Consider the following 6,607-nt stretch of genomic DNA (forward strand, 5'->3'; position numbering starts at 1 on the left):
TAGCACATGTGTGCTCTCTGTTTAGCACTTTAGTGCTCTCTGTTCATTAGCACATAATAATGCACTTCTGTATTTATTTCGTATATCCGGTGTGTTTTATAAAATCTACTTTGGGCTAAGAATATGAGATAGCAAACTGAAAATAGAATGTGAAATATGTTGTAAATACATGGAATACACGAGTTATATATTCATAAATTGATTGTGGAATGGATAGTGTCATTGTTTAAATGATACGTGAATAAATTATGGAAAGGTATTATATATAGCAAGTGATGACAATTGAGTATTGTGTGATTTTAAATGTTCAATTGTGCTTAACATCTTATTATACATATTTTATTGTTTTATTTTTTTCTTTAAATTCGGATTATAGAAGCACTACTGAGTTTTTACTCAGCGTACGATTTTGTTTTCCGTGCGCAGGTTAAGTACTTAAGTTTGATTGCTGATTCAGCATCCAACAACGATCCCGAACTCAAATATGGTGATGTTTATTTCTTTGTGTCGGCATGTACCTAGAGTGTCTAAATATTAGTTATTTTGTGGTTTGATTGTAAATGAAGTTACAAGATCTATTTTGGAGAGTTTATAATTTGGATTAAAATGATGCTTTGATGACTTGTTTTGATGATATAAAATGTTTGAGATTTCTGTCAGTTTGATTTGTAATCTCCGGTAATGCTCCATAACCCGGTTCCGGCGAGGGATACAGGTTAGGGGTGTTACAATTTGTAACAATATGTCTTCACGCGAGTGACACATTGAATGCATACAATTCGCTTATGTTGTAGCCTTCTTAATTTTTTCAGTACGTCTTCACTCCAAACGTGGCCGCCCTTCATTTGTCCAACATATTTTTCTACTCGTTTTGGAAAAAAATCAGCCTAGGTATTGAAATAGTGGCGAATACATACTTATGTTGATCAATTGTGCGTGCTAACCTGCAGAATCGTGTTGTCCGTGGTAGTTCGCTACAACATGTCTTAGACAATACCTATGGTGTATGCAGTCCCAAAGGCTTCCCTGTCGTTCAATTGCAGCCAATATTTTAGGTCCATTGTCGGAGATTATGCATATATCGAGTTGGGGGAAAACATTCCTCCTCGACCTAGACATGAAGAAATCTCAATCGCCTCTTGACTCTCCCGGCATTATACATACTTATGTTGATCAATTATTTGATAATCTGATTATTTAAACCCGTCCTACGTGGAGCTTTTTTCCCTCTATCACTTTTAACTCCACACTTTTCCCCCTCAACCATCAGATATCCCGGCATTTCCAAGATATATTTTTTGAAGAGATTTGAAAGTTTGAAAATAATGCATTGAAAAATCTGATCGACCTCAACCTCCTGTGAAAAAAAAATTATCAAAACTCAGTTGCATTCAAAAAAATAAAAAAAAATTACAAACTATGATTTAATCAAATCGAGTAGTTCGAGTTTTGATAAATTCAATTCGAATAATTCGAATATACGATTAGCATAAATAAAATGCTTTTAAATATCAAATTAAATAATTATTAACTTTACATATAAAAAAAACTAAAGAGTACATAAAAAAACCCAAAACTCTACACAACCCTAAATCTTAAAATCCACCTAGCTCTAACCCTACTTTAAAAGGAATAAGAAAAAAAATTTAAGTTAAAAACATTTCTAAAAGAACATTTCTAACTAAAAGTATTTTTTTACCGAAATGATGAAAACGCTTTCAACTGAAAGCGTTTTCATTATTTCAGTCCAATCTTATAATATTTTTTTAAAAATAACATAAATCCAATAACTATCGTAAAAAACCGTGATTTTTAATTGTACTTCAATTTTTTCTTTACAAGAGAAAAAGAACATTTGAATTTTGAACACCCGTCAACCCCAAAATGGAAATTTCTTAATATAAGCTGGGCGCAGTTTGCGCAAAACAGGTAAATCCAAATTTGCTTTTCCTTTCTGGTCAATGTTTATTTTCATATTTTTCCTTTTATGATATAAAGTGTTCATGGAATATTCCTTTTTTTTTATTTAAATTCCTTTTAAATACTGTGCAATGACCCTTTTAACTTGCAGTTATGAGTCGTAATCGTTATCGAGCATTATTCTTGCTTATTCCTCCGATAAAATTAATAATATATATTTTTTTATATTCAAGGTATCTTCCATTCCCGTTTTATGATGTATAAAAATTAATTACTAATAAAATTATTTCTAAGATTCCAACCTAAATTTTATTAATAAGAGTACAATACATCAATAACACGAGAAATGTTGTTTTTACATTGGTGAATAATATTAACATCATACCTAATATTTAGTGTTGGAGGGTTTTTTTGTTTGTAGTGTTAAAAGAAAGGAAAGAAAGAGGACGTCGTTGTCGAGGTTTTGGCAGTATAGAGAGAGTAAAGATGAGGTTAGGTCAAGTAGTGGGTAGCAGGGAAATAAAAAAGGGGAGGCCAGAGAGGAACCAATAGGGTTGGGACAAGTGAGGGTTTTAGTTTTTTTATGGTTGCCGCACACTTCCGAAGATAATTCAGGAACCACTTTTTGTTTTTGCGCTATGTTCAATGTTTCTGCTGCTCTTATTCCATCTTCAAAATTCCTTAACTTTGAGTTGGAGATAAATCCCCCCCCCCCCACTTGCATTTTTTAAAATTAAAGCGAAATGACCCCACTCCCACTGCTCCCACCTCCACCTTTTATTCACTACGCAGTTATTTTTTTTATTTAACACTTCCAGATCTCACTTCGATTCCAATTCCAATGCCATTAACAATTTATTTATTCATATTTCCTGCATTTACACCCTTTTTTTTAATCTCCATCTTTTCCCATCATAGATTCTCTTACCTGATTATTCATCTTTGCTCGGAGATTTCTGTGGGTTAGATTCGAAAAATAAAAAGATTTGAATAAAGATATAAATTTGTGTAAAAAAATAATATTTGTTTGAAAAGCGGGTCGAATCTTGGGTAAGATTCTTTTAGTTCGACTTTAACTTGATTCGACTCAAATTTTTAATTAAAAATACTATTATTTTTGTTGTTATTTTTTTCACTTTTTACCACTATTTTACTATCATTTCATGATTATGTTTAAATATTGTAAAATAATTATTTTATTATTAATTTTATTATTATTTTAGACGCATTTATTTATTAAATTATATTTTTATTAATGTTATTTAAATATAATTTTTTTAAATTTATTTTCAATTTATTAGGATATATTTATTTTAATATTTATAGTATATTTGATGTATTATGTTTTTTAAATTTTTACATAAAAAATAATACGAATCAAATTCAAATTTTAATATTTTTATTTGAACCGAAATATTTTTAAGTGTGGTATAGGATATAGCTTGGAGTTTTCATAAAAATACATTATAAACTTATCATTTGTATTAAGTAGAAGTGAAAAATTAAAGGCATAAAAAAATAATTAGGTAGGATGTGTGGTTCATCATCCTGCTTTTCATTTTCCATCAAACGCTTGATGTCCTTGGCTTCTCCACTTCCAAGTTCTAACCATCATCAGATCTGTTCCTAAATCCTAAGCCACTTTTAGTACATTTCAATTTCCTGAAATAAATATTTTCTTCTTGGGTTTTTCATTTTCTTGTCTCCAAGTGTTTGGAAAACTAAAGTATCTCATAAATTTCTCAAGTTTTTGGGACGAAAACTTCGACGAGTTAATTTTATTTATTGCTTACTGGTGTTTCAAGGTAAATAAATTTTACTTTTGATGGAAGGAAGCTATATGTGAATGAAGAGAAAAAGACAAAAATATTAATCTGAAACCAAGGGGAAATTTTTACTCAAAAGAGAAGACAAAAATTGTAGGGTAATTGAGGGGGTGGTAGAAAATGTACGAGTGACTGGAACTGGGAGGGTGCTCAAGTGGTCCAATGGAAAGCAACCTTTGGACAAGGTTTAAGTAATAGATTTGGACTTATCAATCACTGCATGCATTGTGCAAACGCCAAATTTTTTATTTTTTTATTACCCACAATTGGAATTGAGAATAAAAGGTTATGAATATTATTGACAAATGAGGTTGTGGCGTTTCCTGCTAAATGCTAATAATGAGATTGTATGTGGCCAGGTTCTGTAACGTAAAAGACTAAGTTAGGTTTTCCATTTTTGAAGTGATTATTTTACTTTCTTTTTCAAAGGGTCGTAATTTTCAACGTTTCAACTATTGGTTTATTGGGCTTTAAATAGAATGAAATCTTAAATTTATGATCACATTACTTATCAAATATAACAAATCAATGTTCTTTTTTTAATGTTTAATTTTATTTTGGTGATAACTTCATGACCTTAAGTTTAACTCTTGTTCTAATTTAATTTTTAGTCAGGATAGGTTATGTTTTTAATCATTTTTTTATTGTTAGAATCATAAAAAAATTTAATAAATCATCACAAATTATCATGATCATGAATAAAATTGTATATTGAAGCGTACATGAATCCATCAATTCCTTAAAATTTTTTGGATATTATGATTTTTTATCTTCCAAATTAGTACTCAAGAAATTCAAATAAAATTTACTTTTTCTTTTCTAAAGATGGAATATTAGAAAATTTATCGTTATGTGTAAATTGGAGACTATAATTCTAATATATAACTTTTATACATTAACCTTAATTTTTAACCAGTCCATTACCAATTTGAAATTAGTTACTAGAGTATCTACACATATTTAACTCATACTTTATCTAATGCTTAAATTCCAATAAACCTTAATCGAATTAGATCACTTTTAATTTAGGTTTAACCTATTATGATAGTAAATAATAACATTTAATTACTCTTATTATATACATGATGTTCATTTTTGCAACATTTATCTCTCTTCAAATTAATTTTTTAATCAATTCTCAATGCAAATATCTAATCTAATCCATCAATTCGATTTTGAAATCATTAAATTTGGAGTTTTCTAGATTTAATTCTTGAGTCCCGAGTTTGACTCATTTCTTATTCACATTTGTATTTTTTGTAATGACCCAAAATTCACAGGCATCGGAAAAGTATAATATCGGGCCTCCGTCTTAGTAAATTGAGTTTGAAAATAATTATTAGAAATATTTACTAGACTAGTTGTGTGTTTAAATAGGTTTTAGATAGGTGAATTTAGTCTGATTAAGAATAATTAAGGAAATTGATCAAATTGAATAAAGAGTGAAAGTTTAATCATAGATTGAAAGAAAGTAAAAGGGGCTAAATGGCAATTAAGCCATTTAAAATGGTTGAGGCGGCATAAAGGAATAAAATTTAAGATTTTATTTGTTTAATTATATAATTAATGATATTTAAATATAATTTATATTATATGAATTTATGATAATTAAATTATAATGATATTATATTATTAAATAAATCAAAATATGCCAAATGTATGGTAGTGATAATAAACATGTGTAAAATACATAAAATTTCATTTCTAAACTATTTGTATATTTCTTAAATAATAAGCAAAAGATATTTAATAGTTATAATTATATTATAAAATAAAAGAAGACAAGTGTATGGTGATGGTTTAATACAAGTGTACTAATAAAATACATACATTTGTAATACTTATAATTAATTATTATAATATAAAGTAAATGAAATAAAAAGGAAATAAAAACAAAGCAAAAGAAAGGAAAGAAACAGAATAGAAGAGACGAAACAGGGGAAAACAGAACAGAGAAATAAGAAAAAGAAAGAAAAAGGAAAAATAGGGTTTTTGAAGCTTGAAGTTTAATTGGTAAGTTAAATCAAGTCATTTTCTCATAAATTTGATGTTTTTGGAATCCTAGAGTGAAACACTCTTGGATTTAAGTTGAAATTTTGAAAGTTAATAGATTTTTTAGTAGGGTTTATGTTGAATAAATGATGGAATTGAGGGTTTATTTGATAGAAATTTTAATTAGAATTGAATAAAGGATTGAATTGTAAACTAAACCTTAAGTTTTATATTTTAGGGACTAAAATTAGAGAAATTTGAAATTAGGAAAATATGTTGAAATAGAATGAAATCTTAAATTTATGATCATATTACTTATCAAATATAACAAATCAATGTTTTTTTTTAATGTCTAATTTTATTTTCGTGATAACTTCAGGACCTTAAGTTTAACTCTTGTTGTTTTCATATCTAATTTAATTTTTAGTCAGGATAGGTTATGTTTTTAATCATTTTTTTATTGTTAGAATCATAAAAAAATTTAATAAATCATCACGAATTATCATGATCATGAATAAAATTATATATTGAAGCGTCCATGAATCCATCAATTCCTTAAAATTTTTTAGATATTACGATTTTTTATCTTCTAAATTAGTACTCAAGAAATTCAAATAAAATTTGCTTTTTCTTTTCTAAAGATGGAATATTAGAAAATTTATCGTTATGTGTAAATTGGAGACTATAATTCTAATATATAACTTTTATACATTAACCTTAATTTTTAACCAGTCCATCACCAATTTGAAATTAGTTACTAGAGTATCTATACATATTTGACTCATACTTTATCTAATACTTAAAATTCCAATAAACCTTAATCGAATTAGATCACTTTTAATTTAGGTTTAACCTATTATAATAGTAAA

This window comes from Gossypium hirsutum, chromosome D11, assembly GCF_007990345.1.
Source record: "Gossypium hirsutum isolate 1008001.06 chromosome D11, Gossypium_hirsutum_v2.1, whole genome shotgun sequence".
Classification (NCBI taxonomy): Eukaryota; Viridiplantae; Streptophyta; class Magnoliopsida; order Malvales; family Malvaceae; genus Gossypium; species Gossypium hirsutum.